This window comes from Pezoporus occidentalis, unplaced genomic scaffold (genome assembly GCF_034315485.1).
Source record: "Pezoporus occidentalis ecotype Australia unplaced genomic scaffold, CSIRO_AGI_Poc_V1 ctg49, whole genome shotgun sequence".
NCBI classification, from domain to species: domain Eukaryota; kingdom Metazoa; phylum Chordata; class Aves; order Psittaciformes; family Psittacidae; genus Pezoporus; species Pezoporus occidentalis.
In genome coordinates, this window is record NW_026915824.1 from 643,366 (window position 1) to 657,290 (window position 13,925).

Below are 13,925 nucleotides of genomic sequence, written 5' to 3' on the forward strand. Positions count from 1 at the left end.
AAACCAAAGAAGAAGAAAAGATGGAGCAGGTTGAGAAGCAAAGAGATCTTATTTCTGGTTCTTGTGAGATGCCTTGTGCAGAAACTGTCACAAGAATAAACCTTACTCAAATATAATGCCACCAAAGCCAATGTGCAGTCATATTAAGAGATGTCTGTGTGCTTTTTATACCAGCTCAGGGGTGGTATGTTATAGGAGTGATAATTCTGAATCTCATTCTTTGGTGATGCTTCCCAAGCAATTATGTTTTACTGGTTTACTTTAATGGCACACTTTCACTTTCTTAAAAGAAACCTAGTTGAAATAAGCTTGCAGAGGGAAAATGGGACAGCTAAGTCAGTAATCTTGATGCAGTTTCTATAAAGGTAATGATGATTCTCATAATTTATTCTTTGTTATTCTTCATGGCATCTGATTAATTTCATTGCAAAATTTAGTTTACACATACATGCAAGCAGAGCACGTGGAGAGTTGTGGGCAGAATGCCCACCCTGACGATCCCAGAGGATTATGAATGCCAAGCTGTAACAAAAAGAATAGCAGAGCTTAGCATAAGCCTTAAGAAGAAATCCACAGGTCCTGTCCTGCCACTATTTCCATTGGAGGGAACTGTGGGGTGCTTCCTGTTGAGAAGGTACCTGCTTGAGTGCAGTAAAGTGTCTCAGCAGGGCAAAGAAAATCTTGCTCTGTCATTAGGAGATGCCTGATTTGAGGCTGTGAACATGGACTTTAGCCAAATGAGTGAAAAGTATAAAATCACAAAAAGCAGTTATTGATATCCTGGCAAGAAATCCAAGACTGCATCTGACACTCATCTATGCATAACGCTATAGTCCAACACTACTTAACTCTTAAGGGCATGACATTAGATACGTAATCCTGGCTCCGTGGCCTCTGTGATTAAAACGCTATTATGCAATCCAGCTTAGTAACTGGTGCTGGAAATGCTTACAGTACCCCGAGGGGCTCTTGATGTTTTAGACTATAGCCAACGGACTCCTGTGAGAGTTGCTGTGCACTGGAGATACTGTACTAACCAGTCTTTCAGATGTTTCCCACTCTCCTATTTGCCCTGTGAAGTGTGTATGGATGGGATCTTTCTTTAGAGGCTGAAGTTTTCTCTCCTGACTCCCCCATCCAGCAAACAATAAAACCCCAAGGGAATTGGGGGCTAAGTTGGGTTTAGGCCCCCAGCACCAAGAGGATGAGGCTGTTACTGGACACTATCCATGTGTGTACAGAACAAATTTATGCCTTTAGCACAGAGGGTCAGACAGACACACCATTTATCCTCATCCTTTCTATACACAGGACCCTGGGCTGTGGTGTTACCGACCCACCCTGCAAAATGGCAGCTCCCAAAGCTGAGCCTAGCTAACAAGGTGTCAAATTGGCCGTGCATCTGCTGAACTCAGCGAAATGCAGGACACCAGCGCTAGTTCATGTTTCAGGGACACGGACAAGGTCAAGCCGCTAAGACTCTGTTTAAACTGATGGATCTGGGATGTTTCCAGGCATCCAGATCCAGGTGCATATCCTGGCTGTCTAGCTTGGTGTAAGGCTTTAAGCAGTGAAAATGATGTTGAATAGTTAACTAGTTAATAGTTAAGGAAACCAGGCATGCAAGAGAGGTAAGAAGTGTTGTCAGGTCCTTGGTGTATGCTAGAGGAGACAGGTACCTGGAAAGCCCTGCGTATTTCATATGCCATGAAGGCTTAGTTCAGACGTACTTTGTCAGGTACCACTTTTCGCTGCTCTTACCTGAACTACAGCACCAATTCTTTCCCCTTTGATGTGAAGACAAAAACTTGGTGGTGGTTGTGAAACACTCAGCTAACATGATGAGGAAGATCATTTCAGTTTATGGACAGCAGACTAAATCCCTGACTTCTACCTAGCAACGGGTACTTACTGGGCATAATGCACAAACTCATTTTTGCTATTATTATATTATTTTCATACATAAGATTAGCAGTTCCAGCTCCAAGCCTTTTATTCTGTGAAGAGAATAATCTCCACAAAAGTCTCTGAAGACAAAGTGGCTTGTTGGCCTATAAACTGGACATAGACTACCTCCAATGAGTGCCACAAAAGGTTTCAATCTAAGGCAAGCGTAGCTACAAGAGAAACTGACTCAGAATGAAGCAGCCACCTCACTGCAACATCATTAAGGAAAGATTTTAATAGGCTGGAACAGATTTATAACAATTAATACAACTTGCTTATTATCTGGGACAAGACATCTATAGCACATAGCATGTCTCTGTGTGAAATTGTAGACTTCTTTGCACAAGTGTGGGCTGATTACATTACATGTAAGGAGCGGGGTGAAGCAGGACATTTGGTCCAAATACATGTAAATAGAATAGCTAATAGTTTAGAAAAAGTCATGTCATGGGTGATTTATACCTCCCTACTTTGTCAAATACCTTTGGCCACGTTAGACATTTTCATTTCATCTCCCCAGGGAAAAGAGCACAGTATTTTAGGGACTTGTCTCCAGAAAAAGTGCCACAGTGGCAGATACCAAATTTTCATTTCCCTAGTGGGTGGTCTGCTGTGAAATCTCCAAAGGGTGAAGGATCTAGAGCTAGCCAGGGCCTCCCTTAAGCTGAAGCATTTAAGAGATTTTTATGTGTAATTTAAGATGTTTGCTGAGAAACAGAGACTCTGATTTAACTATTTGCAGCTTATGATTTTTCCATTAGAAAATCTTAAGGAACCATCGGCACATTCCGCATTTGACTGACCACAAAATCACAATTTTTTCCCTCAAATCTGTTTTCCCACAGCAGTGCCCTTTGTTCTTCTCCTCCTCACTCATTTGGCTTATTTGGAAATTGTTGGAGAAGACACTCGCTCACTGTTATTCACACCAAGCAATATGAGCCTCTAAAAAATTGCCACTAGCTTCTTTTGAGGCAATTTGCAAAGCAGATTTCATCTGCAAGGCTGGGTGGACTGACATCCCTGCTTAATGTTTAATGCAATTGCCCCAAATGTTTCTCTCAGCCCTTTCTGTGCAAATGCCCCTCTTTAACACCCTGGGAGTTCAAACTGAAGAGAACTGTGCCCAGCATTCTTGTGTGTAAACCTCCAAGTGATCCTGAAGATGTTGAAGTTGCATTGCAATAGGCAAATGCAACTACATCTAATTGTCTCCCTTATTTAAGTGTTTTATTTTTTGTAGGAAATATATAACTTCTGTTTGACAGTGCAACAGGGTGGTCCTCTTTAAGTAGCCAGAAGAACCTGGAGCCAGTTTCCCCTCCCATTCCCCTCCAGTAAGCTCTTTCTAGGGAAGTAGACGTGTGAAGGAACGGCAGACAAGATAGAGACCAGACCCAGATGTTCCTCTGAGAGCTGCCTCCTGACTGGGATAGAATCCCAGCTGTTTGCTGACTCAGGGGGATCCCAGGCAGAAAGCTCTGGGATTTGCCATGTGTGCAAGAAAGAAAGGCGCAGCCTGCACTCCCCTATGCTGACTCTTGCCAGCTTGCAGATGCAGGGGACAAGCGTGTGCTTGGCTGGGGAAAGGATGCTGTGAAGATGGGTGAGCTGAACAACCCTTCTGGGAGAAAGCCTCATCTCTCAAAATCATGCCAAAGAGGTAGGTAGGTGCATTTCTCCTGGGACCTGCACTGAGAAATCCTGCTCTGTGAAGTGAACCACTGGTCATTTGTCTAATTTATAGAAGAAATGCTAAGGAAATGGCTCTGCTGTGGATGTGTTGCAGGATGACAGCTTGCACCTGGCTTGTAAAATGTATTAGACATTTCTGGGCATATTTACAAACATCTCCTAGTTAGGATAATCAGCTACTTAGCCAAAGTCAACACAAGCTGCAGCACATATTATATCCCCAACCAAAACATACTTTCTATGCAAAAAATCATGGTTCAGCCACAGAAAACCTTCCCACTCCAACCTGCATTTAATTCTGTTTATTCTGGGGAAGGCAGTTTCTTTGCATCATTGGTCCATAGGTCACAGCCTCTAACCAAGGGTCTGGCAGTATATGGCTCCACAGGCTGTACAGGTTACTTGCTCAGAGATGCTGACAGATAATGTGACATGAAGACAGAACAAAAGCCTGTCCTTAGGGTGGTTTTATTTTATACTTTTTCCAGTCTTCAGGAACAGACATCACACATGCAAATGCCTTCCTAGATGGGTATGTAAGACTATTGTATATAAGTTCTGGAAAGGTTCTCTGTTATCCAGGACTTTGAAGGTGTGCAAAGCAACTCTTTGTACACTATGCCTGTTCTTATTCATGGTGTGTTCCATTATGAGACATGGCCACTGACAATTATCCACACCAGAAAAACTGAACACCAGGCATGCTGTTCAGCTGCGTCTAAACTACTTTCTTAGACACAGAGGTCTTGGTTGGCTGCGAACCACAGGCGCTACCTGTCCTTTGCCACTTGAAGCTGGGTGAGCAGGTAAAGGGAAAGAGCCTTGCTCTTTGTGGCTCAGCAGGGCTGTGTTGTCTGTGAGCCTGACCGTCCTTGGAGTTGGACACTGCAGGTGGTACCCAGCTCCTGGGGCAATGCATACTGCCAGCCTGGGTCTGTGAGTATGGATGGCTGAGGTCCAGCACCACAGCCAGAGGAAAACCTTGGCAGCTCCACAGGCTCACTTTCACTCACAGCCAGGATTAGGAGCACCTCTCTTCCTCCTTGATAAAGCCCAGCATGGGAGCGAATTTGACCTGCTCCTAAGCCAAGTGTGGCTCAGCAGACACAGTTCGGACAGCTCTGCTTCACACTGCTGCACCCCGCATCTTCACAGTTTTGAGGCTTGCCTCCAGAAACTTGACTGTAAAGTGGCAGTGTTGGTGATGCTATGTCACAGCTTCAGCTCTTAGGTAGGAAGAGCAGCAGAAGTGAAGTACTGAAGAAGGGGGCATTACTGCTCCTCTGCCTGCACTAAGATCTGCTGAAAAAATAGCTTATTAGTATTTTATACCAATGCCTTTATTTGGTAGTGTTACTTGCTAGCTTTGTAATATAATAATCCCAAGGAAGATGGGTTATCATTCAGCTCAGTGCTGCTAGCTAGCACAAGGTGAGAAATTCCCTGCTCAGAAAGGCTGCCATTTAAATAGATAAGGCAAATTGTAGGAGGAGAAACAGAGCTAGAGAAAAGTGAAAAGACTTGCTCAAGGTCACATGGCAGATCAGTGGCAGATCAACAAAACTGTCTGATTGTCTGAACTGCCAGTCTGCTGTCCTGACAAATCATTGGAAAAATGTCTCGAGCAGTTGTAGCTCTCCCCATGCCCATAGTGATCCTTGGCAAATAATATACCATAACTCAAACTCTGGCATCCCAGAAATAAGAATTCCATATTTTATGCGCTCAGAATATGATCCCCTAAGGTAGCTAATTTGAAAGTGAAACAGTTTGCTGGATTGGTCGTTTGTTTTTGAAAATTAACTTCTGAAAGGCATAGACTGAAGTCTATTTTTTTCTGTGGTGAGAGGAACACGGTGGTGACCATAATCTTGGCTAAAATATAGGATAAGGAACTCTTTGTCCTTCCCCCCATGTGCTATTTTGAGTTGGCATGTGTTTACAGAGATAACATTTGATGTCATAGTTGCCACATTTGACAGAGAAAAGCCTGAGAGAACCATTAACTTTAGGACAAGTCAGCAATCTAAGGCATCTTTGTCCTTTGCTAAATGATTAGCTCAAAGTAATGTCTCTTCTGAAGTTTCCAGCCCAAGAAAATCCTACAAACAAACATTCTAATAGCTATTATAAAATAGAGAATCCTTTATACATAATAGAATTTTACAGCTGTGCAAAATCAACTGATCTTTATTGTCCACAAGAAAAAAATATTTATTTGTATTAATTTCTAAATGCATTATAACAACGTTAACCACAGATTTGAAAGCATCAGTGAATGAGAGAATAGAAATTAGAGACAAATATGGAGTCAGGATGCCAGATTTCTTTTTCTGCTCTAGCATTTGGTTGCTTTGTAACCCTGGGTATGTTACTTAACATCCCCACCTCAATGCAGCCATATGCAAAAAGCAGAAAGATGCTCTCCTTCTTCTGTAGACCGAGGCCCATGACCCTCCCGGGGATGTGCTTGTGAAGATTTTGGGAGAAGTTTTTTTTGTCAATGAATCAAGGTAATTCCCAATGAGCTGTGAATTCCCTGTGATTATATTATTCAACAGATTAGACATTGCTGACAAAAAGAATTGCATGGAAACTACATTCCTAGGATGCTGTTGGTCACAGCTGCTTTGAAGGCCCTTGAGGGGGAGGATGATGTTGGTCCCATGGTGAAGCCCTAGACCACGCTTTATTCTCTTAGACATGTCCAAGCAAGCAGAGGAGCCACTGATATTTTGCCTGCAGCTCTGTATCTGGACTGCAAAACTCCCTTGCCACAGTTGTGAGAAGGAGAAGATGGAAATGGGATAAGGATAGCTTAATTTGTCTCTGAAGGAGAAGGGAAGACAGCACATAGGAGGTCCTTTGGATAACAGGACCTAAGCAGCTGGGGGAAGATCCCATGCTGAAGCATATTTAATTTCACAGCTAATGGGTTAAGAAGAGTACGGTTATTTTCAGCACTACTTGTGAAATATTTTTCCTGTTCCTTGAAGAAGTACTTTGGCAAAAGGTGTGGCAGAGATGTCTATAATAGTAAATGCTGTTATTAGGAGGCATGGCACTACATTTCATCCAAAAAATGTAAAATTGTCTTTTGTAAAAGACTATTTTAGGCACTTAAATTTTTTTCATACTTTCCTTCATACTAAAAACATCCATGAAGGACAAGTATCTTTGCTTGATGACTTGTTTGTTTTTTAGTTAAATATTCAGCACAAACGGGTAAGCCAGTATTTCCAGGCATAATGAAATTAATCTGTCATTTGACTCATTTTCTAAAGGGAGAAAAACACCTCCATCCTGCTGCAAAGCACTGGCTTGTATGCACTTGTGAACAGGGATGCAAATTTGTTGACAGGGTTACTCTGATGTCGGGAACATGCCTTTTGCTTTCCTAAATTGTATCAGCCAAATTTGTGAAATTCTAGTCTGGACATACTCTGGAGAGACTTGCTAGGGTTGTGCAGATAAATTCTCTGAAGCTTACACATGCTGTAGCCCCCGCCAGCTCTCATCAGACTATGGCTGCTGTAGGAAACATGCATCAATGTGTTACAAAGCCAAAACACCGCAGCACTTTCCAGCTGGTTTCCTGCAATGATGTGAGGTGGGGGCTGCTGCTTGCTTCACTTTCCAGAACCAGCCAGTCATCCGCCAAACAGACCCACAGGCTGCTTTTTTGAAGCCCAGCTCTTCAGGCCAGGCTCCACCAGGCTGAACAGCCTTGTGCTTGGCCAGCTTGAAAGATACGAAGGAGAGTTTGTGGCCAAGTGGTGGCTGGAATCAACATTTTTTGCAAAGCAGACTTGCCAAAAGAATTAAGTCATCCAGACCAGACTGAAATTTAGGGAGGGATGAGCACTTTCTCTGATGGAAAGCTAAAGATTACTTGAAACAGAAGGGCATGACGAGCTGGAGGCCATGAGAGACAGCCTGGACAAGGGTGCTGTGGCATTAGGAAGAACTGCAATGGCTTGTATCCTTTCTGGAGTTTCTAAGTGTGGTCAGGGGGCAATTGATATGGATAAGGAAGGCAACAACAGTGGTTGGGGTTAGAGTTCATTATTGGCATGATGAAGAGCATGCAGTGGAAAGCAGCTCAGCCTCCTGCCTGCTCACCTCTGCCATGGCTGCGCAAAGCCAGGTGGCTGCTGCTTCCACCCATGAAGGGCTCAGGGTTACGATGGCAGCAGCTGAGGCTGGCAAGGAAGCAGGGCTGTCACCATCAGCCAGCCTGGGAGCGATATGCCTCCATCCCCAGGATTTTGCACACAGGGACTCAGTTCCAGCCCATCCCTTTTTCTCTTCCCTACATCTGGCAAAGTGGGCTGCCTCTGTCTTTGTTTTCTTAACCCAGGAGAAGAAACTAGTGGCTTGCTGCACAGCTGAAAAGGCTCAAGCTGAATCTTTACTCATAGGTGGGGACAGGGGACCAAAATGCAGGTCTGATGTGCAGCCTTCAGCTCCCATGACAGCACCTATGTGTTTGGGACTGGCAGCATTTCAGATTTCCACAGCACATGTACATGTCCCAATGTCCCCAGCCCATGTCAGGGTAGGACCTTGCTGTGTAATATTCCCCACACCTGTCACAGAGCTGCAATAGGCCCCAGAATGGAGACCTGAGGGCACACAGTGGCTCTGCTGCATTGGCAGGCAGTAGCTTGTATCTATACATGAGCAGTTTTATGCTTATACATGAAGAGTTCTACTTGTCATGATGGCTAGAGAGGGGAGATGTGGGGAGCAGGGGGTTATCAATCAGAAGTGTTTGCTCTAAGGTAACACTGAACAACACAATTTTCTGCACAATCCTTCTTCAAGCCCTATTCCATCCAATGGGAATAATTGCTAGTCATGTTACAGGTAAATAATGCCAGTGGGATTTGTACCATGTAATGGTGAGTACCTGAAGAATAGTGTCACCTCTGAGGTATCCAAGTTTTGTGGAAACATCTAGCCTCTCTGTGCTCATTTCACCATGCTAAAAATGAGATAATACTTTTCCTTTTTGTCTTCTTGAGGAAAATTTTATTTACCCTCGGGAAAATAGGGACAGCAAAAAAGAAAAAAAGGGAACACAAAATAAGCAAACATATGCAAACAGAATTAGATTTTTTTTCCTTAAAAACTTTGAACATTTTAAAAACCAAACATTTTTCACAACCCCCCCTCACATCTGTTATTTATGAAATTAAATTTTTGTGTGGTTTTTTTTTTTTTTTAACTGATTCCCATTCAGACGCCAACAAAACAAATTAGACACATGTATTACATGTTGTACCAGTAAGTGATGGAGTCCCTGAAAGAATATAGCACTGATTCTTTTTTTTTCCTAAAGATTTGGCAAGGGAGGTGTGTTTGGAGGAGATAGAAGAACAGAGGTAGCTTGAGAACAAAGAGAAGGGTGATTAATAGAGTACAAACCTCTTTATCTTCTTTGTCACCAGATACCAAAAATATTCAGGTAAGTAAGGAAAATGGCAAGTAAGCTTTACATCCCTGATGAGAACCTCAGTCAAATGAAATGGACTTTCAGATAAATCCATTTTCCTCTTCAGATGAGTATATTAAAAAAGGCACAAGCTTGTCAGCTTGGGCACTAGACTTATTTTTAAACATTTATCTAGTCAGCATGCCAAGCTCCTAGATATGCTCACAAGCAAAATTCTTAGGCCCAGTGCTTTATAACTGCTGAATGGTGCTGTTGTCTTTCTTATGAAACACATTATTTCAGCTAAGTCTGCACACAGAAGCTGTGTTGCTTCGACCACTCGGGCATAAGAGTACCAATACAACCTTTCCTGTCTCCCCCATGTCGTGTCTGCCATTATACCAGTATAAAGACCCCATACTGATATTATTATTCCTTACTAGGAAAAGGAATGAATTGCAAGCACCATCCTGCCACTGTAAGTGAATTGATACCAGGAGCTGTAGATGCAGTTAAAAGACCTCCCTTCGTGCTTCTCCCCCCAGGTCTCCCACACAACCGACACAGTTACACTTGTACAAAATCTAGCTATAGAGCAGGCTTTCATGGACCAGGAGTCTTTACCCTTTTTTAATCCACTTAGATTAACAGCAGTGCACTGCTAATTCACATGGCAAAGGGCAAAGGGCTCTTTGCAAAGTGCAACTTTTTCTTGTAGCAAAAATAGATGAACCCACTTTCCTCCAAAGAATTGATTACTGGATGCCTTTGTAGGTTTTATACAGCACTCTGGTTGCATGGAGTAGGTGTAGTTTAGCGAATAAGAAAGCTTAACCCCCCTTCCTCCAGCCATATGTGGGGAAGGAATTTGTGTTTAAGTCTAGGATTGTAAAAAATACAACATCTCTCTCTCTTTTTTTTTTTAAACATAACATTTTTGGTTTTAGATGTGATACCAAGCTTTTTAAAATAACTTCAGAGCCCTCTGAAGTTTTCCTAAAATGTCTGTTATGCTAAAAATCTCAGTCTCTAGTAAACCAGCAACACATTTTAATGGGAAACAAAATCACAAATTTTTTATGTTAAAGGGCTTTGTCCTCTTAACATCACTGCTAGGCCAAAGGGGCCTTTGTCCATAGAGAAGTTTCCTATGAGATGGACAAATCAATGTTATGGATTTATTAAATGTGAATGGATTACATACATTTTACATACATGACTTGTTTAGACTGGTTTTTAGGCTATTCAGGATTTTCGCTAATAGAAATCAAGCAATTCAGAATTGAGGCTATTGCTGTTGCCTCAGTTGAGCTAAGCTGCTAAAGGCATTTTTAGATACGACAATCTCTCCTATGTACTACATACCATTTTGTTACATCAGTAGTGTTTGACTCAATATGATAAAGATAGGTGCTGCAAGAATTCTAAGGGAACAGAAATATATATACACATACAGAGGCAGGTGTCACCAGCCATGATTCTAAGCTGGAGGGGAGGCACAGGAAGGCAATTTGTACCCATTAGTTTAATTTTTTAAATCTCCTTTAGTATTCACAATTTTCTTTCCAGAAATTTTCTCAAAGCAGTGGGAGATCCCTCAGCAATTAAATGAGCTTGTAAATATTTTATGATTTCTAACACTGGGTGTATTTATATGAACTCAGTCAGTGACACTATTTCCTTAGTTAAAGTTCATCTTATGCTTCAGTACTTCGCTGAAAGAACCAAACAGATTTTTGCCTGCTCGCTCAATGAAGGAGTTACATCGGTGTTAACAAAAAGACTTTCTGTATGAACTGGTTATTAGTCACGTTCTCTTGGTCTGTCAGATTTTGTTTCCTTCTTGCCTCACACCACATCTACTAAATCTCCATTCATATATAAAATAAGGCAAGGAGAATAAACCAGAACCTGATTTTTTTTTTTTTTTTTTTGCATAACGTATTACTAGAAAATCTCAGTCTGGAAACAAAAATAAAAAACCTGGTGGATTAGTAGAAATTAAAACTACAGAAAGTTATTTTCTTCCACTATTCAATCATGTTTGAGGGTAGTAGACCTAAATCTGCACTTGCTTGTGCTTGCTATTCTTTTACGATCTTCTAGCAAAAATTGAGATTTGATTTTCTTGACAGTAAAATGTCAGCAGCAGCAGCAGGAAAAGTCAGCAGCTGCAGAAAAAGAAAGGCTGATATTCCAGGCTGTGATAGACATGAAAATTGCACGTCTCTTCTTTTCCTCTTCCCTTCCTCAGGCTCTGTTTCAGTTTCTTGCCCTGTGATAAATGGTACTTAGATCCAGGTGGATCTTGCTGTATCGCAGGCATGGCTTTCTTAAACATAACACTGTGCTTTCTGTACCAGCATGCGGACAGAGCCGTGTAGTCTGCGTATGGAGCACATACCTCCATCCAGCCTCCTGAAATTGCAGTGAGGATATGGGTGTAATCTGTCCTCTGTTAGGTCAGATCTGGAAAGCAAAACCTGATTTTTGTTTGTATAAAGCACAGAGCCAACATTGTCACCCAACATGACTGTGATTCTGACAATTTCTGCAGATAACGATATCTTTGGTCTAATACATATCATGGGGGACAGTGATGTTATCTTGCTTAATAACATTCAGACCTTTTCAGCTCCCTTTCTGCAAATTATATGACACATTTAGTGCTCCATGGAGAGAGAAGGCCCCTCTTTAGTGGACCAGATGGCAGATTTAGAACCTCTAAAGTCTGTATCCAAAACCCACTGGAACAAACTGACTCGGTCACTTTGCATCCAGTGACTCTTTGCTGAGCACATGAAACAAAGAGCTAGTTTCTGCACTCACAAAGATGCACAAAGCTGATCATTTCAGCTTTGTGAGGAGGGATTAACTCCTGGTGGCTGTATTTTGCCTGTGGGACAGGGGTGCTCCATATTACCGTACCTTGTGGAAGTCACTCTGGCTCCCTCCTAGCCCACATATCCCCTTTCCTCCCTCCAGATTAGGCAGAGGGCAAAGCAGAGGTATTGCATTTCCATATTTCTCCCCAACACAGAATCAAGATGTAGCTGAGTTAGATGGCAAAACATGGGAGCTAAGTGGTGCTCAGGGTCAGACTGCATAAATACAGTCAGTATTAAATTTGTATTATTTGCTTTCACTGCAGTGCCTTGGGTCTCTGAGAACCTTACTGTGCCAGGCACAGTACAAGTCCAGAACAAACTTATCCCGATATAGATTTGAATAAGGACAGTATTGAACCATGACAGAATTAGAACACAGCTTTTAAAGATATCATTAAAAATATTTTAAAACACTGGTTTTTTTTTGAGCAACAGCCTCCCCCACCCCTTTAGAGGGAAGACCTTGTAGGAACTAAATAAATGTTTACAGAAAGGTGTTTATGACTCAACATTAAATAATGATTTAAAGTGGAAATGTTGACAGAGCCTGAGTGCTAGCAGTATTTCTAAGAATCTCGATGCATCTGGGAATTTATTTCCTTTTACAGCCTATGATAAAGAAAAGAATAGCTTTATCTATGTTTTAAAATAAAAGCAAAATTTCACATCAAGGGCCAACCAAAATGATCTACAATCTCTGGAAAAAAGGAACCTCTACTGGAAACAGGGGCAAAATCTCTACTGTAGATGTTTCAGCAGGAAAAACAACATAAAAATTATCTCCATATGTCACATAGATTCCTTTTTCTGTTTACAAGTAATTGTTTCAGAAGTCAGGATTTTTAAGCAGTGCTGTCTTTTCTTTTCTCTATTCCCTTTGTCTTTTTATCTTAAAATGTGTATTTGCTTCAGAAAGCCTTCTTAATTTTGACCCACTAGTGGCCTGGCTAAGCGCTGAGCTAATATTGACCAATATTTCAAAATAAATTGCTCCCTCTAGTGAGATCACAGCAGTACTGATGTCTAGCAGATGTGACTGAAAACGCTTGATTGTGTTTTTCTGTACCACTCGATTAAGTGGTTTGCTCATTACGGATTTGATTCTGCTTTCTTTACTCAATAAAAACTCTAGATGATCTCAAGGAGGCTTGCCTGAGCAAGAAGTGCATGATAAGGCCTTCTGCATTTAAGATAATATTATTTACAAAGGCTTATGCCTCCTATGCCATTAAAACCTTCCCTTAAACAACACGCCAATTAACCAGCAGACCTTTGGAGAAGCATGCTAGCTTGCAGAATGCTAAAGCCTTTGCTATGAATAGGTTTCATGCAAACAGTACTGTTATCACTATCTCCTTCATTTCTTTCAGCTCCATGTTGTTTGACAAAAAACCCCAATATCTAATTACAGGTAGACCTCACACCAAACTGGTCCAAGCATCCAAGCTGGATGCTTCACGGTGCTCCTCTACATCCAGCAGACTTTAAAGTAAAAAAGATATTAATATGACATATTTTGTGGTGTCTTCAAAGGGCTCCTGAGCAAAAAGACATTAAAAAGAAACAGCATTAGCATTAATTTCAGCACCTTGTACCATGTTGGCATAGTAGTATCAGAACTAAAGCAGTTCATGAGGAAATGGGTGCCCTTTCTCTTTTTGACTAATAGGCCCACTCTGGGAATACTCAGGAATAACTCCTAGAGAGGAAAGGACTAGAGCCCTGGGATGCCTCTCTGCTAATTTGTGTCGGCTACTCCTTAGGAGCATTACCCTGAAGCTGGCTATGCAGTGACTACAAGTGCTGCAGACATCACCTGCCCCCCCAAGCCATGTGCCACGCAGCCATAGGAGGCCATTGTCCACGGAAGTCTCAGTGCAGACAATGGCCTTCTGTCCCCACATATGTAGGCAGCAGCTCCCTGACCAAAACTGTCCCAGCAGAGAAGTGGAAAACCA